Source organism: Lolium perenne, chromosome 5 (genome assembly GCF_019359855.2).
Source record: "Lolium perenne isolate Kyuss_39 chromosome 5, Kyuss_2.0, whole genome shotgun sequence".
In the NCBI taxonomy this organism is placed as follows: Eukaryota; Viridiplantae; Streptophyta; class Magnoliopsida; order Poales; family Poaceae; genus Lolium; species Lolium perenne.
The window spans coordinates 52,688,218-52,697,047 of NC_067248.2; positions in this window are offsets into that span (position 1 = coordinate 52,688,218).

Consider the following 8,830-nt stretch of genomic DNA (forward strand, 5'->3'; position numbering starts at 1 on the left):
GCTTTATATACTGCACGTAATAACAAGTGGTGCGGTGGGTTATTGATCGTCAAAAAAACAAGTGGTGCGGGGGGTCCATCGCCTATCAAAAGGTGGTTGGTCGGATGCACTATTTGAGCGCGAGAAATACTAGTACCGAATTATGATGCTCCAGGAAAAATATACAAGGCTGTCACAAAGTGCATCCAGTTAAGCGCATGATAAAATTAAAATGTGTTTCTACTTATTAAGGGCCGGGCTTCTCTTCGGATTTTTTTTCAGGAGTATGTCAATAATGTACCATATGTTTATAAAAGACAGAATTTAGAGTACAAAAATGACCAAAACTTGCGAACAATGAGTGTAGCCAACTCCACACCACCACCAGCACACAACTATGAAGCAAAAAAAAAAAACCTTTCCCAAGCTAAGCATCATCGCCGCATCATGATCGGCGCCGGTAACCTCCGAAGATCAGTGGCGCCACATACTTCCCTTGCCAACACACCCTCCACCCTGGATGCCGCATAGGAGATGGCAAATATAATTAAGGCAAGATTCGAAAAAGTCTGAGCAAGGCACCGTCTTGGGCTCGCTGGCGACAACGTACATTGCGCCTTCGAAGATTAACTTGGGCAACAACAAACACCGGAGGAGAGCAACCTAGGACCTCCAAGCCATGTCTCCAAGCATGATGCTCCCAACAAAGGAACGGCGCCGAGGACGCGGCCATCGCGCCGATCCAACTCCGAATCTTGGCTTTCTCCCGTAGACAACTGCACACACCCAAGAGAGAGCGAGGGGATGCCGACAGACCTCAACGACGCCTCCAAGGAGGGAACAACACTCACGGGCGTCGACACTGCCAGCCCAACAAACGCCGGCACAGTCCATATAGCCTCACACCGTCGCCACCGTAGTTCCTTTGTTGTCGTATGCAAAACCGTGATCTCCAACACCCCGCATAGTAGAGGGCCATGTCCAACTCCCGCATCCATCCCGGCAAGAATCTGCAGCCTCCTCGGCACGAGCCAGGGCCGTCTGCTAGTTCGTCACCCACTCCGGGCGACATCCGTGCATGTGCAGCAGCAGCCCAAGCCCCTTTGGACTAACTTGTGCCCGTGAAGGCCCAGATTGAGCCTGCCCTTCTCCCCCAGAGCATGTGGTGGCAGCCGGAGGGAGGGCGCCCGCACGCCCACATCACGTCGGTGACCAACCTCTCCTCACTAGTAGCTCCTTCCTAGCGAGACACTCCGAGGTTCCGCCGCCTGACCTTGGATGCGCCGCCGCCTTTGGTGCTTGCCGATGATCAACCTAGCGCCACCGACCTTGCTGCTTCCTCTGGCGAGCTACTTTGTGCCTCCATGGCCTCAGCCGTGCGCCGGAGAGCACCTTCACGCCCTCGTGCCGCCGCCACTTTCTACCCTTGCTACCTAGGTTGACGTCCGCCTCCCCGCGTAGGGGCCATCGGGGCACGCCGCCACCCGCTTTCCACCCTCGCTATCTAGGTTGATGTCTGCCTCCGCGCGTAGGGGCGGGTGCGCTGCCCTCACATGCCGCCTTTAGTAGCCAGGTGTGGCCGCCACCGCCGGCACTAGCGACGACAACAAGCGTGGATGGTGGATGAAACGGATTTCTAGGGTTTGCGGAGGGGAACCTCCAACCCGGGAGAGGAAAGTTGCATTCTTCCAGAGTTGTGCTCTTCGGGATTTGCATTCATACGCGTAGAATTATGACATTCTCCATGAGCATTCTATTCAACTTGGTTTTGTTGATCGGAACTAGTTCAGAGTGGAGTTCTATCTACGCTTGCTGTTCACAACGAATTGTAGTCGTCTTGTAATCATAATTCTGCCTTCTATTAAAATATGGTGCACCATCGGCGTACTCTCTCAAAAAAAATTCCACACTTTGCACTTATGTTTTCTTTCAAATTTCTCTATTTTATTTTTTAGAGATATTTTTTTGGAGATATATTTCTGTCTTTTTTTTATTCCTACATTTTCACTGCTCCCATCAACCAATCTAATGGGCCCTAAATTTGTTGTCTAAGGTAAGGTTTGGATGGGTAGTGCGCATACATTTGCGACCGATAGCCAACCATAATACCTTCACTTCACCTACTCACCGTGGGAGCCCCTACACGCTCCAGTTGAGCAGCTCGCGACCTCGCGTCAAGTTTCAACCAAACCTACCGAAACGAGATCATTATTCGTATAGCAGATGGCCTTCCTTGATCATGGAATGCGACACAAAAACCCCCAAAACAAGGGGGGTCCACACTTCTGAATCACACGCCCATGTGACGACAGCATGCGACAACACTTCACCTGAAAGATAAATGCTGGTGATCGATATTGGTTGATCCGTCAGTTTAACTAAAATAAAAGGTTAACTGAAAATAGATAGTCTAAACGAAACGTTAAAAAGGAGCTCACAAACCAACGTTTTTGATCTCATCGTACGTAACTAATCATTCTAATTGGGGGCATACTAGCTCCCCCTATCTCCTAGATAGGTTCAAAGGGTGCGCTGATACAGCAGGAAAACCATCGTCACCGCCGACAACCAGGAGGGTCGTGCCAGCGACGCTAAGGGCATCTCCAACCGTGCGACCCAAACGGACGGCTCAGTGCGTCCATTTTTGGTCGTTTGGGTCGGCCTCCGGACACACGGATAGACGAGGATGTCCGTGTCTTTTTTTTATTTCCCAACGCAGTGTGACCCAAATCGTATTCCTCTTCATAGTCATACTAGTAGTAGCCAGGCGAGCTCCGTCCCCGCCCCGGCGACCTCCGGGCCGACGGTCTCCGTCCCCGCCCCGGCGACCTCCGCCCCGGCGCGCCACGGCCCCGGCGACCTCCGCCCGGCGCGCCACGTCCCCGGCGACCTCCGCCGGCGGTCTCCGTCCCCGCCCGGCGACCTCGGGCCGGCGGTCTCCGTCCCCGCCCGGCGACCTCCGTCCCGTCCCCGTCGACCTCCGCCCCCACCCCGCGACGGCCCGGCGACCTCCGCCCGCCGCGCGGCGGCCCCGGCAAGCCCCGGCCCCGGCGACCTCAGCCCCCACCCCGCCACGGCCCGGCGAGCTCCGCCCGCCGCGCCACGGCTCGCCGGCGAGCTCCGCCCTGCCGCCGCACCACGGACGGCCGCTCTGCCGCGAGCGCTGCCCGTTCGTCGCCGCGGGCGCCGCCCTGCCGCAGCGCTGCCCCTGCCGACGCGGCGAGGCCCCGTGCGGCGCGTCCCCGTTCCGGCCGCGAGTGCGGTGCTCCTTTCCGCCGTGGGCGCGCGGCCCCGTCTGCCGCCGCGGGCGCGGCCCCTTGCAGCAGACTTCAAGCTGGCAGCGGCCCCTTGCAGCAGACGTCGCCGGCGCCCGTGCACGCGTCCTTGGCCGTCGCTCTGCCCGTCGGCGACGGCGAGCTTTGCCGCCGGAGCTCGTTTCGGCAGCGGCGACTTTCGGTAGGGATGAAAAAAAAGGAGAACTCGGCGCCAGGGTGCTCCATGTGTGGGCGGTGGCTGTAGTTGGCCAGGCCAGCCGAACTCCGGTGGCTATTCCGGCCAGATCAGTGGGAAAAAGAAGACACGAGAGAGAGAACATGTGGGGTGATGTCTACGTTCCCCCTCCTTTCCTGTAGACAGTGTTGGGCCTCCAAGTGCAGAGGTTTGTAGAACAGCAGCAAGTTTCCCTTAAGTGGATCACCCAAGGTTTATCGAACTCAGGGAGGAAGAGGTCAAAGATATCCCTCTCATGCAACCCTGCAACCACAAAGCAAGAAGTCTCTTGTGTCCCCAACACACCTAATAGGTGCACTAGTTCGGCGAAGAGATAGTGAAATACAGGTGGTATGAATATATATGAGCAGTAGCAACTGTGCCAGAAAAGTGCTTGCCGGCGTGTAGTTGATGGTGGTAGTATTGCAGCAGTAGTAACACAGTAAAACAGTAAACAAGCAGTAGTAACTCAGCAGTATTTAGGAACAAGGCCTAGGGATTACACTTTCACTAGTGGACACTCTCAACATTGATCACATAACAGAATAGATAAATGCATACTCTACACTTTTGTTGGATGATGAACACATTGCGTAGGATTACACGAACCCTCAATGCCGGAGTTAACAAGCTCCACAATAATGCTCATGTTTAAGTAACCTTAAGTGTAAGATAGATCAAAAGACTAAACCAAGTACTAGCATAGCATGCACACTGTCACCTTCATGCATATGTAGGAGGAATAGATCACATCAATATTATCATAGCAATAGTTAACTTCGCAATCTACAAGAGATCATGATCATAGCATAAACCAAGTACTAACACGGTGCACGCACTGTCACATTTGCACACATGCAGGAGGAATAAAACTACTTTAATAACACATCACTAGAGTAGCACATAGATAGTAGTGATACAAAACTCATATGAATCTCAATCATGTAAAGCAGCTCATGAGATCATTGTATTGACGTACATAGGAGAGAGATTAACCACATAGCTACCGGTACAGCCCCGAGCCTCAATGGAGAACTACTCCCTCCTCATGGGAGCAGCAGCGGTGATGAAGATGGCGGTGGAGATGGCAGCGGTGTCGATGGAGAAGCCTTCCGGGGGCACTTCCCCGCTCCGGCAGGGTGCCGGAACAGAGACTCCTGTCCCCCAGATCTTGGCTTCGCGACGGCGGCGGCTCTGGAACTTTTCTCGTATCGTGGCTTCCTCTGTCAGGGTTTTTAGGTCAGGGACCTTTATATAGGCGAAGAGGCGGCGTCAGAAGGTCGAAGAGGCGGCGAGGGGGTAAGGCGGCGCGGGCCAACCCTAGGCCGCGCCGGCCACCCTCCTGGTGGGCCTGTGGCCCCCCTCTGGTCCTTCCCGGGTGTTCTGGAAGCTTCGTGGAAAAATAGGAACCTGGGCGTTGATTTCGTCCAATTCCGAGAATATTTCGTTACTAGGATTTCTGAAACCAAAAACAGCAGAAAACAGGAACTGGCACTTCGGCATCTTGTTAATAGGTTAGTTCCAGAAAATGCATAAATACGACATATAATGTGTATAAAACATGTAGATATCATCAATAAAGTAGCATGGAACATAAGAAATTATCGATACGTTGGAGACGTATCAGCATCCCCAAGCTTAGTTCTGCTCGTCCCGAGCAGGTAAAACGATAACAAAGATAATTTCTTAAGTGACATGCCATCATAAACTTGATCATATTGTAAACATATGTAATGAATGCAGCGATCAAAACAATGGTAATGACATGAGTAAACAACTGAATCATAAAGCAAAGACTTTTCATGAATAGTACTTAAAGACAAGCATCAATAAGTCTTGCATAAGAGTTAACTCATAAAGCAATAATTCAAAGTAGAGGCATTGAAGCAACACAAAAGAAGATTAAGTTTCAGCGGTTGCTTTCAACTTATAACATGTATATCTCATGGATATTGTCAACATAGAGTAATATAACAAGTGCAATATGCAAGTATGTAGGAATCAATGCACAGTTCACACAAGTGTTTGCTTCTTAAGGTGGAAGGAGATAGGTAAACTGACTCAACAATAAAAGTAAAAGAATGGTCCTTCAAAGAGGAAAGCATCGATTGCTGTATTTGTGCTAGAGCTTTTATTTTGAAAACATGAAACAATTTTGTCAATGGTAGTAATAAAGCATATGAGTTATGAAAATTATATCTTACAAGTTGCAAGCCTCACGCATAGTATACTAATAGTGCCCGCACCTCGTCCTACTTAGCTTGGACTACCGGATCTTTGCATGCCATGTTTCAACCAAGTGTCACAAAGGGGTACCTCCATGCCGCCTGTACAAAGGTCTAAGGAGAATGCTCGCATTTCGGATTTCTCGCTTTTGATTATTCTCAACTTAGACATCCATACCGGGACAACATGGACAACAGATAATGGACTCCTCTTAAATGCATAAGCATGTAGCAAAGTTATTATTCTCATATGAGATTGAGGATATATGTCCAAAACTGAAACTTCAACCATGATTCATGGCTTTAGTTAGCGGCCCAATGTTCTTCTCTAACAATTTTGCATGCTCCAACCACTAAAATGATAGACCTTCAGACAAGACGGACATGCATAGCAACTCACATGATATTCAACAATAGTTGATGGCGTTCCCCAGAAACATGGTTATCGCACAACAAGCAACTTAATAAAATATAAAGTGCATAAGTACATATTCAATACTACGATAGTTTTTAAGGCTATTTTGTCCCATGAGCTATATATTGCAAAGGTGAATGATGGAATTTTAAAGGTAGCACTCAAGCAATTTACTTTGGAATGGCGGAGAAATACCATGTAGTAGGTAGGTATGGTGGACACAAATGGCATAGTGGTTGGCTCAAGGATTTTGGATGCATGAGAAGTATTCCCTCTCGATACAAGGTTTAGGCTAGCAAGGTTTTTTGAAACAAACACAAGGACGAACCGGTGCAGCAAAACTCACATAAAAGACATATTGTAAACATTATAAGACTCTACACTGTCTTCCTTGTTGTTCAAACTCAATACTAGAAATTATCTAGACCTTAGAGAGACCAATTATGCAAACCAAATTTTAGCAAGCTCTATGTATTTCTTCATTAATGGGTGCAAAGTATATGATGCAAGAGCTTAAACATGAGCACAACAATTGCCAAGTATCAAATTATCCAAGACATTTTACCAATTACTACATGTAGCATTTTCCAATTCCAACCATATAACAATTTAACGAAGAGGAAACTTCGCCATGAATATTATGAGCTAAGAACACATGTGTTCATACGAACCAGCGGAGCGTGTCTCTCTCCCACACAAGGATGAACTTATTCAGAGAATGAAAATAACAAAACAAAAATAAAAATAAAAGCACACAGACGCTCCAAGTAAAGTACATAAGATGTGACTGAATAAAAATATAGTTTCACTAGAAGAAACCTGATAAGTTGTCGATGAAGAAGGGGATGCCTTGGGCATCCCCAAGCTTAGATGCTTGAGTCTTCTTAAAATATGCAGGGATGAACCACCGGGGCATCCCCAAGCTTAGACCTTTCACTCTTCTCGATCACATTATATCACCCTCTTCTATTGACCCTTGAAAACTTCTGCCACACCAAACTTCAAGCAAACTCATTAGAGGGTTAGTGCATAATCAAAATTCACATGTTCAGAGGTGACACAATCATTCTTAACACTTCTGGACATTGCACAAAACTTCTGAAAGTTAATGGAACAAAGAAACTCATTCAACTTAACAAAAGCGGCAATGCGAAATAAAAGGCAGAATCTGTCAAAAACAGAACAGTCCGTAAAGACGAATTTAAATATGGCACCAGACTTGCTCAAATGGAAAAACTCAAAACTAATGAAAGTTGCGTACATATCTGAGGATCACGCTCGTAAATTGGCAGATTTTTTCGAATTTTCTACAGAGAACTGTGCCCAGATTCGTGACAGACAGCAATGCTGTTTCTGCGCAGCGATCCCAAATATAACATCAACTTTGACATAGAAACTTTACTTGGCACAACAAAACACAAAACTAAGATAAGGAGAGGTTGCTACAGTAGTAAACAACTTCCAAGACTCAAATATAAAACAAAGTACTGTAGCAAAATAAACACATGGGTTATCTCCCAAAAAGTTCTTTTCTTTATAGCCATTAAGATGGGCTCAGCAGTTTTAATGATGCACTCGCAAGAAATAGAAGTTGAAGCAAAAGAGAGCATCAAGAGGCAAATTCAAAACATATTTAAGTCTAACATGCTTCCTATGTAAAGGAATCTTGTAAATAAACAAGTTCATGAAGAGCAAAGTAACAAGCATAGGAAGATAAAACAAGTGTAGCTTCAAAAATTTCAGCACATAGAGAGGTGTTTTAGTAACATGAAATTTTCTACAACCATATTTTCCTCTCTCATAATAACTTTCAGTAGCATCATGAGCAAACTCAACAATATAACTATCATTTAAAGCATTCTTATCATGAGTCTCATGCATAAAATAATTACTACTCCCAACATAAGCATAATCAATTTTATTAGTTGTAGTGGGAGCAAATTCAACAAAGTAGCTATCAAATATAGGAGGTATATTGTAATCATAATCAAATTTATCCTCCATAACAGGTGGTAACAAAAGACTACTATCATTATAATCATCATAAATAGGAGGCAAAGTATCATCAAAGTAAATTTTCTCCTCAATGCTTGGGGGACTAAAAATATCATGCTCATCAAAGCCAGCTTCCCCAAGCTTAGAATTTTCCATAGCATTAGCAACAATGGTGTTCAAAGCATTCATACTAATAACATTCCCATTATCATGCATATAAAGTTCCATGGGTTTTTTAATTCTCTCTTCAAACACATCATGTCCTAATTCAAGATAAAGTTCATAAAGATCTCTCATATTTTTGTTGTTTTCCATTATGCCTAACTAGTGTAAACAAGAAACCAAATGTCGCAATTGCAGAGTCTAAAGGAAATAGCTTCGAGTACTTACAATGGCGCCGGGAAATAGCTTAGTAGCCAAGATCCGGAGTGTGAGTACCTTTTACCTTTCCTCCCCGGCAACGGCGCCAGAAAATTAGCTTGATGTCTACGTTCCCCCTCCTTTCCTGTAGACAGTGTTGGGCCTCCAAGTGCAGAGGTTTGTAGAACAGCAGCAAGTTTTCCCTTAAGTGGATCACCCAAGGTTTATCGAACTCAGGGAGGAAGAGGTCAAAGATATCCCTCTCATGCAACCCTGCAACCACAAAGCAAGAAGTCTCTTGTGTCCCCAACACACCTAATAGGTGCACTAGTTCGGCGAAGAGATAGTGAAATACAGGTGGTATGAA